The 18,563-nt window shown below is 38.3% G+C and overlaps 1 long non-coding RNA gene and 1 pseudogene across 1 annotated transcript in view; one reads left to right on the forward strand and one right to left on the reverse strand.

The window, feature by feature from the left end:
- The window catches only part of LOC118020022, a 103,604-nt gene that overhangs the window by 41,953 nt on the left and 43,088 nt on the right, over window positions 1-18,563 (reverse strand). The window contains exon 4 of the long non-coding RNA XR_004681798.1: window positions 13,059-13,197. This is a non-coding gene — a long non-coding RNA (uncharacterized LOC118020022). The remainder of the gene's footprint in view (window positions 1-13,058; window positions 13,198-18,563) is intronic.
- On the forward strand, window positions 10,575-17,734 carry LOC118019963 (annotated as a pseudogene).

Here is an 18,563-nt window from a genome sequence, read left to right on the forward strand (position 1 = left end):
ACATAAACCCACACATAGACTATAGCCAGGCAAACATAGATAAAACATGCAAGAGAATAATAGCATATTTCACATAAGGATATATACATATGTTAAAAAAACTATAAATGTGTTGAGAATGAAAAATCTAAATTCTTGTGAGTGACTACCTCTGGATAAGAAGACTACTGCAGCCAGAAAATACTTCAAGTGAGTTATAACAATATGTGATATTATTTAGTAGGAAGATATAGAAGTGTTATATTATTTTAAGAATTTCTAAAATATTTTATAAGCAATGTTTCTTTATGACCTTCAATATTGATTTTTAAAATGACTCATACTAATTTAGAAATTATGGGAAAAATAGTGAAATCTAGAATGAAATATACAATTCAATCAGCAATCCTACCATTTATTAGTTTAAAAAAAGAGTACCACATTTGTGCATTTCCTCCCATTACAAACTCTATGCATGCATCTATAATGTATATTCATTACATGTGGTTTCACATATTAATCAATATTTGTTAAAGATCATAAAATTAGTCGTCATATTTTCCTAGGTTGACAAGCAGCTTTGAGTCCAAAGTCCCTGTACCTAACCATTGGGTTTATACTCATTGTTCTGTTAGGACTGAGGCCAGAGCAGGGGAAAGGACTACCCATGGTCCTACGGGCAAGGACCAATCTGGTATTTGGGACAGCAGATCCATCTTGATACTCTATTCCTACTGTCTCCTTTCTGGGGCTCAAAGGAAGATGGCTATTCTAGTGTCAAAAGGAAAGTTGAAAAGAACAGAAAACATAAAAAAAAAAAAGAGGTGATGATTTGCTTCTTCATTTCCACCATCTTCAGGTAATTCATCCTATAAAGAAATACCAAAGTTATTCCATCATATAAATATGTATTCATTTCTTTTCCTTCTGCCCAATCTGAAAGACCGCTGTAAGATGTTCATTTTTTAGACTCATTTGTGAAATAACACAGTGAAGACCATACATATATTTGCTGAAATATTATGTATCAGGTGCTCTCTAAATGTTTGCTCATTTCCCGTAACAGTTCTCTGAGGTAAATATCAATATGCCCATTGTACAGATGAGCAAGTTCAAGCTCACAAAGGATAACTAACTACTCCAGTGTCATACACATCTTCAGAGGAAGGAATGCTGCTGTACAGAATGTGTTCATTTACACATATTCTTTCCCCAAATCATTACATTACACATATTTTAAGAAACTTCTCTATTACACATATTTTAAGAAACTTCTCTTTTTCACCAATCAATATGCTGCCTACAAGAGACTAATTTCAGACCAAAAGACACTTACATATTGAAAGTGAGGGGATGGAGAAACATTTATCATGCAAATGGTTGTCAAAAGAAAGCCAGAGTAGCAATACTTATATTGGACAAAATAGACTTTAAAACAAAGACTGTAACAAGACAAAGAAGGACACTACATAATAATAAAAGGGACAACCTAACAACAGAATATAACAACTGTAAATGTTTATGCACTCAACATGGGAGCACCCAAATACATAAAACAGTTAATAACAAACATAAAGGAAATAACTAATAGTAATATAATAATAGTAGGGGACTTTAACACCCCATATACATCGATGGACAGATCATCCAAACAGAAAATAAGGAAACAGTGGCTTTGAATGACACACTGTACTAGATGGACTTAACATATATATTCATATATTCATATATATGAATATATTCAGAACATTCCATCCTAAAACAGCAGAATTACACATTCTTTTCAAGTGTACAAGGAACATTCTTCAGAATAGATCACATATTAGGCGATAAAACAGGCCTCAACAAATTCAAGAAGACTGCAGTCATACATGACATGCATCTTTTCTGACCACAATGCTATGAAACTAGAAATCAACCACAAGAAAAATCTGGAAAGAGCACAAATACACGGAGGTTACATAACATGTTATTGAACAATGAATGGGTGAACCAAGAAATCAAAAAGAAAATAAAAAAATACATGGAGATAAATGATAATGAAAACACAAGGGTCTAAAATCTTTGGGATGCAGCAAAAGTGCTTCTAAGAGGGAAGTTTATAACAATACTGGCCTACCTCAAGAAGCAAGAAAAATCCCAAATAAACAGCATAACTTTACACCTAAAGGAGGTACAAAAAGAAGAACAAAACCCCAAACCAGTAGAAGAAAGGAAATAATAAAGATTAGAGCAGAAACAAATGATACAGAAACTAAAAAACAATAGAACAGATCACTAAAACCAGGAGCTAGTTCTTTGAAAACATCAACAAAAATGATAAACATCTAGCCAGACCCATCAAAAAACAAAAGAGAGAGGACTCAAATTAACAACATCACTAATGAAACAGGAGAACTGACAACCAACACCACAGAAATACAAACAATTGAAAAAGAATATTATAAAAACCTATATACCAACGAATTGGACAACTTAGAAGAAATGGATAAATTCCTAGAAACATATAACCTATCAAAACTAAAGCAGAAGAAATAGAAAATTTGAACAGACCAATGACCAGCAATGAAATGGAATAAAAAAATAAGTATCAAAAAAAAGTAATCAAAAAATTCCCCAAAAAACGAAAGCCCAGGACCAGATGGCTTCACCAGGGAATTATACCAAACATTTTTTTAAAAACTTAATACCTATTCTTCTCAAACTATTACAAAAAACAGAAGAGGGAGGAAAACTTTCAAATTCATTCTATGAGGGCAATATCACCCTGATACCAAAACCAGAAAAGATACCACAAAAAAAAAAAGAAAAGAAAAGAATTACAGGCCAATATCTCTCTTGTATATAGATGCAAAAATCCTCAGCAAAATATTAGCAAACCAAATCCAACAATACGTTAAAAAAATCACTCACCATGGTCAAGTGGGATTTATTCCTGGGTTGCAAGAACATTTCAATATTCATAAATCAATCAACATGGTACATCACATAAATAAGAGAAAAGATAAAAATCATATGGTCATTTCAGTAGGTATAAAAAAAAGCATTTGACAAAGTACAACATCCATTCATGATTTAAAAAAACCCTCTGCAAAGTGGGTCTAGGGGGACCATACCTCAACATAATAAAGGCCTTATATGAAAAACCCACAGTGATCATCATACTCAATTATAAAAAAACTAAGAGCTTTTCCCCTAAGATCAGAAACAAGACAAGGATGTCCATTATCACCACTTTTTTTTTTTTTTAACACAGTACTGGAAGTCCTAGCCACAGCAATTAGACAACATAAAAAAATAAAAAGCATCTAAATTGGTAAGGAAGAAATAAAACTCTCACTATTTGCAGATGATGTGATACTCTATAAAGAAAACCCTAAAGATTCCACCAAAAAACTACTAGAATTCATAAACAAATTCAGTTAAGTTGCAGGATACAAAATCAATGTACAGGAATTTGTTGCATTCCTATACACTAATAATGAAGCAGCAGGCAGTGAAATTAAGAAAACAATCCCATTTACAACTGCACCAAAAATAATAAAATACCTAGGAATAAGCTTAACCAAAGAGGTGAAAGACATGTACTCTGTAAACTATAAAACACTGATGAAAGAAATTGAAGACAACAAAAACAAAGGGGAAGACATACCATGCTCATGGATTGGAAAACAAATATTGTTAAAATGTCTATATTACCCAAAGAAATCTACACACTTAGTGCAACCCCTATCAAAATACCAATAGCATTTTTCACAGAACACCAACGAACAATCCTAAAATTTATATGGGACCACAAAAGACCTTGAATAGCCAAAGCAATCTTGAAAAAGAAAAACAAAACTGGAGGTATCACAATTCCAGACTTCAATTATATTATAAAGCCATAGTAATTAAAACAGTATGGTACTAGAATAAAAGACACATAGATCAATATAATAAAATAGAAAACCAAGAAATAAACCCACAACTATATAGTTAATCTTCAACAAAGGAAGAATGAATATCCAATGGGAAAAAAGATGATCTCTTCAATAAATGGTGTTGGGAAAACTGGACAGCCACATGCAAAAGAATGAAACTGAACCACTTTCTTACACCATACATAAAAATAAACTCAAAATGGATTAAAGACCTAAATGTGAAATCTGAAACCATAAAAATCCTTGAAGAGAATACAGACAGTAATTTCTCTGACATGGGTTGATGCCACTTTTTTCTAGTTATATCTCCTGAGGCAAGGGAAATAAAAGTAAAAACAAACTATTTGGACTACATCAAAATAAAGTTTCTGCACAGTGAAGGAAATAATCAACAAAACTAAAAGGCAAACTACTGTATGAGAAAAGATATTTGCAAATGACACATCTGATAAGGGGTTAGTATCCAAAATATATAAAGAACTGATACAACTCAACCCAAAAAACAAATAATCCAATTAAAAAATGGGCAGAAGACATGAACAGACATTTCTCCAAGAAGACATCTAGATGGCCAAAAGACACATAAAAAGATGCTCAACATCACACATCATCAGAGAAATGCAAGTCAAAATTATAATGAGGGATGCTGGGATGGCTCAGTCAGTTGAGCATCTGACTCTTGGTTTCGACTCAGGTCATGATCTCAGGGTCATGAGATCGAGCCCCACATCAGGCTCCATGCCCAGCAGGGAGTCTGCTCCAGATTCTCTCTCCCCCTCTCCCTTTCCCCACCCCCACTCTCTCTCTCTCTCTCAAAATAAATAAGTAAATCTTTAAAAAAAAAAAACTACAATGAGATATCACCTCACAGCTGTCAGAATGGGTAAAATAATAAACACAAGAAACGATAAGTGTTGGTGAGGATGTGGAGAAAAAGGAACCCTTGTGAACTGTTGGTGGGAATGCAAATTGGTGCAGCCACTCTGGCAAACAGTATGGAGGTACCTCAAAAAATTAAAAACAGAACTACCCTATGATCCAGTAATTGCACTACTGGGCATTTACCAAAAAACACAAAAGCACTAATTCAAAAGGATACATGCACCCCTATGTTTATAGCAGCATTATTTACAATACCCAAACTATGGAAATAGTCCTGTATCCATCAATATATGAATGGATAAAGAAGATGTGCCTGCTTCTCCCTCTGCCTGCCGCTGCCCCTGCTTGTGCTCTCTCTCTCTCTGACAAATAAATAAAATCTTAAAAAAAAAAAAACAGAATATTTTGAGGCATTACATATCTATATGAGGGGTGGGCAGTGGGCAAAATGACTGAAGAAGGCAAAAAGTACAAATTTCCATTCATAAAATAAAAAAGTGATGAGGATGTAATGTTGAGAATGGTGACTATATTTATTAATCCTGTACTGCATATTGAAAGGTACTACCAGAGTAGATCTTAAAATTACCACCACAAAACAAATTTTGTACCTATGTATGTTGACAGATGTTAAGTAGACATATTGTGGTGGTCATCTCACAAAATAAATACAGAGTCATTATGGTGTACACCTGAAACCAACATAATATTATATGTTAATCATATCTCAATAAAGAAGAAAAAATGGGTAGATGTAGTCAAAATGTACAAACTTCCAGTTACAAGATAAATCAGGTCTGCAGGGAGGAGGAGTTAAGATGGCAGAGGAATAGGGGGACCCCAAGTTTATCTCATCCCTCGAACACAGCTAGACAGTTATCAAATCATTCTGAACACCTGAGAAATCAATCAGAGGTCTGAGAGAACAAATCCTGCAAGTCTACAAGTAGAAAAGCGACGACCTTTTGGAAGGTAGGAGGTGTGCAGACTTGAATCCAGTGTGATATAGCTGAGGATACAGCCACGGGGAGGGAACCTGCTTATGGAGGCTACCACAAAGTATTATAAGCAGCAGAGTACAAAATCAGAACTTTTGGAAGTCTGCTACAGTGGAGGACATGCCTGGCTTAAAGGTGCTCAGGTGGCAAAGCAAGGCAGGATCCCAGTGTGACATCATGGTCCGAGGATCCCCTGGGTTGCAAGAAGAATGGGTGGCGCCTAAGTGCTGCATTGTTCCCAGGCATAGGAGTGTGGAAACCGGCTGAGAACAGTGACTCTAGGTGCCAGCTTTCTGCTTCGTATTGCCATAAACTGTGAACTTCTGAGTGGTGGTGTGACTGCTTTCTGGTTCAGGTCTGGCAAATGGCGGAGGTGGAGTGATACCTTCCCTAGGAGGAACAGCGTTGGATCTGTGCCACAGGAGTAAAATTTGGACTTTTGAAACTCAGTCATGAGCCTGAGATAAAAAAGCTCCAACACAGGCAGGATGAACACAGGATTCTGACGGAAACCAGGGAGACAAGAGTGACTGATTGCTCTTCTGTGAGGGTTCACTGAAGAGAGGCAGGCGCAAATTTTCAGCTTCTGGGCTGCCGTATTCATCCTGCCCTGCCCATCAGTGCTGAAAGGCTTCAGGGACCAAACAGTGCCACCTAGTGGAGTCTGGAGCCGCTTACACCAAGCCCTGCCTCCCTGAGTCCTGGAGGGGCGTTTCCACCAGGGCAAGTCCACCTGAGAATCAATGCAACAGGCCCCTCCGCCAGAAGACCAGCATAAACAGCTCCCTTGCACCAAGTTTACTGATCATAGAGGGCTGCAAAGCTTCAGCTCTAGGGGAAAATAGAATCTACCCTCCTTTGTACTTTTGTTTTTTATTTTTTATTATTTTTTCATTTATTTTATTTCTTCAATTATTTTTTATTTTTATATCTATTTATATATTTATATGTTTTTTATTTTTTGTTTGCTTCCATTGTATTTTATTTTATTTTTAGACTTTTTTTTCTTTCTTATTTTAAGATCTAGTTTCTTTTAACAAGCAGACCAAAACACACCCAGGATCTAGATTTTTTGTATTTTTTTTGTTGTTGTTGTTCTTGCTGTTCTTTTTTTTTCTTCTTTCTTCTTTTCTGGACAAAATGACGAGACAGAGAAATTCACCCCAAAAGAAAGAACAGGAGGTAGTACTCACAGCCAGGGATGTAATCAATAGAGTTATACAATACAGTTATATCAATATAGTTATAAGTAAGATGTCTGAACTATAATTTAAAACAATGATTATAAGGATACTGGCTGGACTTGAAAAAGGCATATAAGACACTAGAGAATCCCTTGCTATAGAGATAAAAATACTAAAATCTATTCAGACCGAAATGAAAAATGCTATAACTCAGATGCAGTCCCAAGTGGAGCCATAAACATGAGGATGGAAAAGCAGAGGAGCTAATCAGTAATATAGAAGATAAAATTATGGAAAATAATGAAGCTGAAAAGCAGAGGGAAAGAAAACCAGTAGATCATGAAGGTAGACTTAGGGAATTCAGCGATTCCATAAAACAAAATAATATCTGTATCATAGAAGAGTGGAAAAAGGGAGCAGAAGGTTTATTTGAACAAATTATAGCTGAGAACTTCCCTTCCTGGTGAAGGAAACAGGCATTCAAGTCTAAGAGGCACGGAAAACTCCCCTCAAAATCAACAAAAACAGGTTAACACAATGACATATCATAGTGAAACTTGCAAAATGCAAAGACAAAGAGAGAATTTTGAAAGCAGCTCAGGAGAAAAGGTCCTTAACCTACCAGGGTAGACACAAAAGGCTGGCAGCAGACCTGTCCAAAGAGACCTGGCAAGCCAGAAAGGACTGGCATGATATATTCAATGTGCTAAATGGGAAAAATATGCAGCCAAGAATACTTTATCCAGCAAGACTGTCATTCAGAATAGAAGGAGATAAAGAGTTTCCAAGACAAACAAAAACTAAAGGAGTTCATGACCACTAAACCAGCTCTGAAGACATATTAAAGGGAAAGAGAGACCAAAAGCAACAAAGAATAGAAAGGAACAGAGACAATCTACAGGAACGACTTTATGGGTAATTCAATGGCACTAAATTCATATATTTCAATAATTACTCTGAATGTAAATGGACTGAATGTTCCAATCAAAAGACATAAGGTATCAGAATGGATAAAAAAAAGTGCCCAAGACCCATTGATATGCTACTTATAAGAGACTCATTTTAGACCCAAAAGACAGTTCCAGATTGGAAGTGAGGGGGTGGAGAACCATTTATCAGGCTAATGGACATCAAAAGAAAGCTGGGGTAGCCATCCTTATATCAGACGAATTAGATTTTAAACCAAAGACTGTAATAAGAGATTAAGAGGAGCACTATATCATAATAAAAGTATCTATCCAACAAGAAGATCTAACAATTGTAAATATTTATGCCCCTAACGTGGGAGGAGCCAATTATATCAACCAATTAATAGCAAAATTAAGGAAACACATTGAAAAATACAATAATAGTAGGGACTTTAACACCCCACTCACTGCAATGGACAGATCATCTAAGCAGATCAACAAGGAAACAAGGGCTTTGAATGACACACTGGATCAGATGGATTTCACAGATATATTCAGAGCATTTCATCCTAAAGCAGCAGCATAAACATTCTTTTTGAGTGCACATGCAACATTCTCCAGAGTAGATCACATACTAGATCACAAATCAGGCTTCAACCAGCACAAAAAGACTGAGATCATACCATGCTTATTTTTAGCCACAGTGCTATGAAACTTGAAGTCAACCACAAGAAAAAATTTGGAAGGACCACAAATACATGGAGATTAAAGAACATCCTACTAAAGAATGAATGCATTAACCAAGAAACTAAAGAAGAAATAAAAAAAAAATACATGGAAGCAAATAAAAATAAAAACATGACAGTCCAAAACCTTTGGGATGCAGTAAAGATGGTCCTACAAGGGAAATATATAGCAATATAGACCTTCCTCAAGGGGCACCTGGGTGGCTCAGTCGTTGGGCGTCTGCCTTTGGCTGGAGTCATGGTCCCAGGGTCCTGGGATCGAGCCCCGAATCAGGCTCTCTGCTTGGCTGGGAGCCTGCTTCTCCCTCTCCCGCTTCCCCTGCTTGTGTTCCCTCTCTTGCTGTCTCTCTCTGTCAAATGAATAAATAAAATCTTAAAAAAAAAGACCTTCCTCAAGAAGCAAGGAAAGTCTCAAATACACATACTAACCTTACAACTAAAAGGGGCTGGAAAAAATGCAAATAAAGCCTAAATCCAGCAGGAGAGGGGAAATAATAAAGATTAGAACAGAAATCAATGATATAGAAATAAAAAAAAAAACAAAACAGTAGAACAGACCAACGAAACTAGTAGCTGGTTCTTTGAAAGAATTAACAAGATTGATAAAGCCTTAGCCAGACTTATCAAAAAGAAAAAAGAAAGGACCCACATAAATAAAATCATGAATGAAAGAAGAGTGATCACAACTAACACCAAAGAAATACAAACAATTATAAGAGAATATTATAAGCAATTATATGCCAGCAAATTAGGCAATCTGGAAGAAACGGATGAATTCCTAGAAACATATATAAACTACCAAAACTATCAGCTGCACAGTTCTGAGAGGGTACATTCTCTCAGCAACCAATATCACGGCTTCATTCAGCTGCAAGAAGAGCTCTGCCTGGAATGTAAATATCCATGAGTTCCCCCCCCCCGCACATGTGTGACACCTCCTACATGTATGCATGCATGCATGCATCTATCCATCCATTCATCCAATTAACAGGAATTAAGAAAAACTCTACACCATCACTTTAGTTAAGTTTTAGGCTCCTCCAGAATGGAAACAAAGAAGTAAAGTGTGAAAAGGGTGGGGTTGTTTGAAATAATAAAAAAACAGGTGACAAGAGACAAACTATCTTCATCAAATAATTCAAAATAACATATGTAGATATCTTGTCTCCATGAGGTGAACCTTAATTCCATTTCCCAACCCTGAGGTCAGGACTGACTTAGTGATTCACATCTAAAGAATATAGTAGGTGAATGGAAAATAGTTACATTAGTCAAACTAAACAAACATCACCTTAACCTCGTACTGAGGGTCAACATCTCAGTGATGCCATATTGGTATCAGGTCCTCCTAAATGTAATGTGATGCGAGGGCACTTCAACTCTTTGGTGTTCTTTCCCAAAATGCATAACCTCAATCTAATCAGGAGAAAAAATAACAAGACTATGCCTGTACTCCTCAATACTGTCAGGGTCATGAAAACACTCTGGTAATTCCTGAAATGCTTCAGCAGTTACCATATGACCCAGCATCCCACTGTAGGTACACAGCCAGGAGAGATGACAACATATGTCTATATAAAAACTTGGACATGGACGTACATAGCATCATTATTTATAATAGCCAAAAATGGAAATAACCCAATTTTCCATCAATTAATGAATGCATAAATAAAATGTGGTATATTATTTGGCAATAAAAAGGAATCAGGGGCGCCTGGGTGGCTCAGTTGGTTAAGCGTTTGCCTTTGACTCAGGTCATGATCCTGGGGCCCTGGGATCGAGTCTCGCATCAGGCTCCCTGCTCAGCGGGGAGTCTGCTTCTCCCTCTTCCTCTGCCCCTCTCCCTGCTTATGCTCTCTCTCTCTCTCTAATGAATAAATAAAATCTTTAAAAAAAAAGAAAAAGGAATAAAATAGTGATATGTGCTATAACATGGATGAACCTTGAAAATGCTATGACAGTAAAGCCAAATATGCAAAAGACCACATGTTGCATGATTCCATTTATATAAAATGTTCAGAGACAGGCCATCAATATAACTGTACCCAAGGAGTTTTCCCCTTTCCATCCTGACTTCCAGAAAGTTCTGTGGGTCACCAGCCCCTTGTTCCCATTATCCTGTTCAAGCTGCAGTTCAGGATTTTGTCACAAGGTGGCATCAACGTACCACCAGCGTCAAACTTCTGTCCTACAGAATGTTTGCAAGAAGTAAAAAAAAAATAAATAAATAACAATAACCACCCTAAAAACCCAGGCTGTGAACCTATACAGAATGACTTTACACCTGAAAAAATGATAGATGTAAAATAAGATTGTGATATACTATGGGGTCCGGAGACATCAAAACACCTGGTGGCAAGGGCGCCTGGTAGGCTCAGTCAGAAGAGCATGTGACTCTTGGATCTCAGGGTCATGAGTTTGAACCCCACGTTGTGTATAGAAATTACTAAAAAAAAAATAAATAAACTTAAAAAAAAAAAACACCTGGTGGCAGTGGCATGCTTTGGCAGTCTGTAGCAGGCATGCAAAGGGCAATGCAGGGCAGAAGAGGAAATAGATAACTAAGAGAGGATGGGGCTCGGAGTGGGGTCTGGGCAGCTGTGGTCTGTGTCATGGACAGGGGATGACAAACAGGGAGTATAAGTTGGTCTGGGTAGCCTGCAAAGATGGGGTAATAGAAGGTGAACACCCTGTTTTCTGGTAGGGACACTGCACAGTCCACAATGTACATCAGCTGGCAATAATGAGGGAAGAGATAAATCAATGAACACCAGGTAGTCTGCGGTTAGTGGAAAATGAATCTGCTTTAATACACTTATGAATTTTCCTAGCAGGATGGGTATCAGAGTAAACAAACCATTTTTCCCTGATATTTAAAAAAAATTTTAGATATCTGAATTGTGAACTCAGCCAGAGTCACCTTGTGAGCACATGAATCAGATCTTGTTGCTCCCATACTGCAACCCTCCAAACTCAGAATGACTCCAATCTCCATACACAGCCCAAAATATGTGGCTCCTCTCTGCCCTTCAATCTCATCTCTTACGACTGGCACTTTGTCTGCCAGACTCTGGCCACTTGAGTTCATCCTCTGCTCCTGGAACTAGCGCCACACACATCACAAACCAAAATACCAGCCCAGGCCCGGTTTCCTCTTGTTCAGGACTCAGTTCAAATGTCACTGCCTGAGAAACAGCATCAGTGACAACACCATCTATAACACTCCCTGTCCCCATCATTTCCTACGCAATGGATACATTTATTTTCTTTAAAGAACTCATCCCATATGAAATTCTCCTGCCTATTTATTTGCTTACCTGCTTATTGCCAGTTTTTCCAGGCTAGAAACAAAGCACCAGGGATGCTGCCTTGTCTTGTTCAATGTGACGCATCCATGGCAAGTGGCTACTTCAATGGCTGTTATAGATTGAACTGCATCACGCCCAAAAAGATATGAACCACCAATACCTCAGAACATAACTGTATTTGAAATTAGGGTTGCTGCAGATGCAATTAGTTAATACTGGAGTAGGGTCTGTCCTCAAACAAATGTGACTGGTGTCCTTATGAGAAGACAGCCATGTGAAGACAAAATAGGGACAACACACTGTGATGATGAAGACAGTGATTGGAGCCAACATCTGCAAGCCAATAAATGCAGAGATTGCCAGCAAACCACCAGAACCTAGGAAGGAGCATGGATAGTCCCCAAAAGGATTTTGGGGGAAGCATGACCCTGGAAATACTTTGATCAGGGCTAGCTTCCAGAATTGTGAGCTAATAAATTTCTATGGTTTAAGCCATCCAGTCTGTGGTACTTAGTTACATGAGCCTTAAGAAACTATGGCAGTCCTTCCCAAATAAACACTGAATAGTATGACTGAAAAGAAAGAATTGTTCCCTTTCTGATCCACTGGGAGCACACACAAATATTTAAAGCTGAGCTTCCAAAGAAACTGACATCAAAATAAGACATTAAATGATTCAAAATTTTAAGAAACCCTTGTTGCAAATTCACAGCAGTGCTATTCAATCTTGGGTGAATACCATAACACACAGGAGAAATCATTCTCACTCCACCTCCCTGTTTTGGATACAGCAGACCTAGGGTGATCTTCTGTACCTGTTATTTTAACAAGCACTCCATGCCAACTTGATGAGGGGGTATATAGACCATACTTGGAAAACTCCTGATCTAAACATCTAACATTTCTGTACCATTAATTTAATGCCTACCTTGCAGAGTTCTGTGATACGTGGTGTGTCTCTGTTAATAAATTACTCAAAAGGGCACTGGTCCTTCCCTCCCACCTATAACCACAGATTCCTTTCTCACATGGGATCTCACTTAAAGTCCACAATACTCCTGGGTGGTTGGGAGAGTTGGGTATTGTTATTCTGTTATATAAAAGACACTGGAGGAAGAGTAGTGACTTACCTAAAGTATCCCAATGATGGGACCCTGATCTTGTCGCTCTTGTTCCAGCAATTTGTCTAGCACACTGGACATCACACCTGGTTCTTCTCTATTGTTTCCTGTTTCTGGGGCTCACAGTTCACACACTGCTCTGCTTTCACTAGAAGGGAGAGACAGGAGATCATTCAGCACATGGAATAGAGAGGAAAGTGAGAGGAAGGGAGAACACACGAAAGGCAGGGAAAAGGGGCGAGGATGTGCTTGCCTGTCCTCACTCAGGTCACTGGAAGCTGTGCAGTGACACTCTTCCTCTTCTCCAGCTCCATCTCACAGCCCCCTCCCGTACACAGCAGTGACACTGAAGCTCTTACATCATGGAAATATGGGCTCATCCCTGCTTGCTGCTCCATGTCCAAGTATTACTTTTTTTTTTTTTAAAGATTTTATTTACTTGACAGAGAGAGAGAGAGACACAGTGAGAGAGAGAACACAAGCAGGGGGAGTAGGAAAGGGAGAAGCAGGCTTCCCGCCGAGCAGGGTGCCTGATGTGGGATTCGATCCCAGGACCCTGGGATCATGACCGGAGCTGAAGGCAGATGCTTAACAACTGAGCCACCCAGGCGCCCCATGTCCAACTATTCTATCTGGTAGTCATGCTATCAAATTAATGTCAGAGGCAACATTACATTCCTTCTATATTTTGGGAAATACTCCATTTTGCAGAGCAAAGTACATACTGAAAGTATTTTGGGAGGTGACAAATAGACACAGAACCTAATTTGAAGGGGTAAACACTGGCCAATTCGGTAACAATGTGTGCATCAAACTACACAATTATACTGTCAGATGGTAAGCCTTTGAGCAAAATAAAAATCCATGAGTCATACTAATAAAACAAATACATGAATGAATGAATGAATGAATAAATAAATAAATAAATAAATGAGATGGAAAAGCTCTTCCCAATATATATTTTTTTTAAAGATTTTTATTTATTTATTTGAGAGAGAGAGAAAGCATGAGGTGGGGAGGGTCAGGGGGAGAAGCAGACTCCTCGCTGAGCAAGGAGCCCGATGTGGGACTCGATCCCGGGACTCCAGGATCATGACCTGAGCCGAAGGCAGTCGCTTAACCAACTGAGCCACCCAGGCGCCCACCCAATATTTTTTTTTAGATTTTATTTATTTATTTGACAGAGAGAGAGAGAGAACAGGTAGGCAGAGAGGCAGGCAAAGGGAGAGGGAGAAGCAGGCTCCCCGCTGAGCAGGGAGCCCGATGCAGGGCTCGATCCCAGGACCTTGGGATCATGACCTGAGCTGAAGGCAGTGGCTTAACCGACTGAGCCACCCAGGCGCCCCACTTCCCAATATTTTAATGACAATTTATAAATCTAGAAGGAATGACAATTGTAAGATCAACACGTAAAAGCTATCATGGTAACGAGTGATTCAGGCAAGAATTACAAATGCATTTTCACTCTGTATGAAATACCCCAGTAATCACTGAGTCACCAGAGTAACCTGTCCAGTTACTGTCCACTTGGACAGTAATGCTGTCCAAGGAAAGCTGGGAAAAAAACAAACAGCAACTATCCTGACTTGTCTCCTAACATGTACTAGGAACTAAGGAGGACTGACATAACTCACAGTAATTCACCTCACATATTCCTCACAAGAAATATTCCTCACAGCTACACACACACACACACACACACACATTCATATGTGCTCACTCCCTCTTTTTCTTACCACCCAAGATCCAAGGAATTAATTGAGGTGGATTTGTTTGGGGATAAAGAAGGAAAACTCCACAATTCAATTCAAACCAAACAAATAAAGTTAAAAGCCACTAAATTATTTCATGTTAGTAACTAATTTTCTGAAGATGACCTGTAGAATTTCCCATGGGTCATTTGATTCCCTAGGATCAGTATATTGCCAATCATATTTAAAAGCCAATAAGGCAATCTAAGCAAATGAATATTGTGATGATGAATTTTGTGTGTCCACTTGGTGGGGCCACAGTGCTCAGATATTTCATTATACTGGATATTTCTGTGAGAGTGTTTCTGAATGTGACTTACACTGAAATGGGCAGTCTTTGAGTAAAGCAATTAGCTCTCCATAACGTGGGTGGGCTTTATCTAATCAGGTGAAGGGCATGAACAGAACACAGGGCTGATCTTCCCTGGTCTAGAGGGAATTTTGCCAGTAGACTGCCTTTGACATCATCTACAACATCAGTACCTTGTGGTTCTCTAACAGACTGCCTTCAGACTCCAACTGTAACTCTTCCCTGAGTCTTCAGCCTGGCAGGTTCTCCCATTAGATTCTGCCAAGTCTCCAAAATCTCGAGTCAATTCCTGAAAATATATCTCTATCTATCTATAAACACTCTATTGGTTCTATTCCTCTGGAGACCCTGACTAATATAGGTCTTAAACATCAAGTATTTTTTCCATCCTTAAGTAACTTGTGCTTTCAACCAGAAACATTACCCAGCAACATTTTCCTACTGAGAGTTCAGTGAAAATATAACTAAAAAGTGTAACACAAAATACTGCCATTAACAATAGCATAAAAAGTATGAACTACATAGAGAAAACTATATAGCACATGCATATTCACATGTGCAAGGCCAGTACTGTGACCCCTGCAAAACATCAGCTGAGAGAAATTAAACAAGGCCTAAATAAATGGAAGGATATATCATCTTCTTGAGGGAGGAGACCTAGTATTATTATCTATCCTCCCCAAACTGACCTATAGAATCAATACAATCCCAATAAAAATCCTAGCATACATTTTAAAACATAAGTTGACATTCTTATACTAAAAGTCATGTGGAAATAAAAAGAGACAAGAATATGAAAATAACTTTGAAAAAAAAGAATAAATTGAGAGGATAAGCACTGTCTTATTTCAAGACTCATCATAAATCCACAGTAATCAAGACAGAGTGGTATTGGGATAAAGATAGAATTGTATATCAAAGGAACAACATAAAGAGTCCACAAATAGAACCACTCATAAATGAATAACTGACTTTTGACAAAGCTAAAGGCAATTCAGTGCAGGAAGTGTAGACTTTTCAACATATGGTACTGGAACAAGTGGGTCTCCATATGCACAAACATCAACTGCGATAGATATAGCACACCATATGCAAAAGTCAACTCAAAATGAACAAGAGACTTAATAAAAAGCTAAAATATAAAACTTCTAGAAGAAAATGCAGTAGAAAATCCTTCTGACCTCAAGTTAGGTAAAGATTTCCTAGATAGGACACCAAAAGCAAAATCAAGACAATAAATAAACAAATTGAAAAACTAGACTTCCTCAAAATTAAAAACTTTGTTCTTCCAAAGACATTATTGAGAGAATTAAAAGACAAGCTGCTGACTGGGAGAAAATTTTGCAAATCATATATCTGATAAAGGACTTGTATCTAGAAGAAAAATTCTTATAAATGTCAATTAGAAGAGGAGAATTACAAAAAAGATGATGGACTAGGGGGACCCTAAGCTCACCTCATCCTATGGATCCAACTAGATAACACTCACATCAATGGAAATAACCCAGAAAATGACCCAAAGACTGGCAGAGCAATCTCCACAACTAAAGGTAGAAAAGACCTGTACCTCTGAAACAAATAATACATTATATGTTAAAAAAAAAAAAGTAGGAAGGGAAAAATGAAGGGGGGAAATCGGAGGGGGAGACAAACCATGAGACTATGGACTCTGAGAAACAAACTGAGGGTTCTAGAGGGGAGGAGGTGGGGGGATGGGTAGGCCTGGTGATGGGGATTAAAGAGGGCACATACTGAATGGAGCACTGGGTGTTATAAGCAAACAATGAATCATGGAACACTACATCAAAAACTAATGATGTAATGTATGGTGATTAACATAACATAATAAAATTTTTAAAAATGTAAAAAAAAAAAAAAAAGAAAAGAGGCCATATCAGAGAGGGTAGGAAAGGCAGAGATGCAGTTAGAAGCTAAAGGGAGCCCTGGGACCTTCTGCAGAGGGAGAGACCCTGGCATGGAGAGGGGAAAGAAACAGACTATCACACCAGGAAGCCCACACAGGAAAGATAAATCCCCATAACATTTGGCTTTGAAAGTGAGAGGGGCCAAATTTTATGAGTTGGAAAGGAAAGACTGTAAGTAAGAGTAAGAAAAGTAGGAAGCACAAAAGCAGTAAAAACTAGTATTTCTGTAAAAATCAGTCAAGGGATTCATAAAATAAAAGGATGTTAAATATGACACCATATACCTAAAATGTTGGGGAAGAGGAGTAAAGAATGGGTTCAAACTGAAGCAACCATCAACTTAATATAGACTGCTGCATGTATAAGATGTTATATACAGACATGCCCGTGGCCTTCATCAATACTGCTGGGAGCGTCCACCTGCCATCCACCAGTATGGTAACATAATTACAGTACCACCAATTGCTAAGTAACTATGGGCTACCATCTCTAGGCTACACCCAGGGAACGGGGAACAGCCAGGCTCCCAAAAGCAAATATGCTGAGTTGCTAGCCATCATCAAGGAGTTGGGGAAGGAAATTAGACCCACCTATGCAGGGAACAAGAGTGCCATGGAGAGACTAAAATGAGGCATTATTCACACCAGAGGACTGGTGTGAGAGTGCTTGGCTGAAAAGGAGTGGAATGCCAGATCCTAGCTGCCTGTTAGTGCGGAAGGTTTTCCATCTTCTTCCAAGATGAGAAGTTACAGCTCATCTCCCATGCTCAGATGAAACTTTTTTTTTTTAAAGATTTTATTTATTTTTTAGAGAGCGAGCGAGCGAGAAACAGCATGAGAGGGGGGAGGGTCAGAGGGAGAAGCAGGCTCCCCGCTGAGCGGGGAGCCCGATGTGGGACTCGATCCCAGGACCCTGGGATCATGACCTGAGCCGAAGGCAGATGCTTAACCATCTGAGCCACCCAGGCGCCCTCAGATGAAACTCTTGTTTTCAAAATGGTAGCAGTTTGTTTTCTCCTTCCCGTGTCCCTCCCATGGTTCATGAGGCTCTGAGATTGAGAAATATTTTGCAGATGACTAGGATTTACATTTTAAATAGTTAGGAACTACCCAGGATTTTTTTTAAAGCACTGATTTAAAAGTTGCATGTAAAAGATACTTATCTCACAGCAAAGATACCAGTGTCTCCCTTTCATCCTCTCTTTTGAATACAGTTAGGTTACCCAGATTATTCTTTGTTCCTTTTCATAAGTTAATACTACAACTCTGAGGGTTTTGTTTTTAGTGCATATGTTTGCCACATGGTGTGGATTCCATTTAATGTAACTTCTTTTGTGCTTAATCATTTGCTTGTATGACTATCAGTGCTTTAAGGTCAATTTAAAAAATGCACAAGTTATGAATACAGAAGAAAGAGCAACCTAACAAACCTAACCTAACAAGAAACCCTTAAAAATTTTCCTATTGAGACTGTGTATGGATTTCAGTTCCGCCTTTCCTGTAAGTTGATCTAAACATTTGGAAGAAAG

Source organism: Mirounga leonina, unplaced genomic scaffold (genome assembly GCF_011800145.1).
Source record: "Mirounga leonina isolate KUSES-001 unplaced genomic scaffold, KU_Mleo_1.0 Mir_101414, whole genome shotgun sequence".
In the NCBI taxonomy this organism is placed as follows: domain Eukaryota; kingdom Metazoa; phylum Chordata; class Mammalia; order Carnivora; family Phocidae; genus Mirounga; species Mirounga leonina.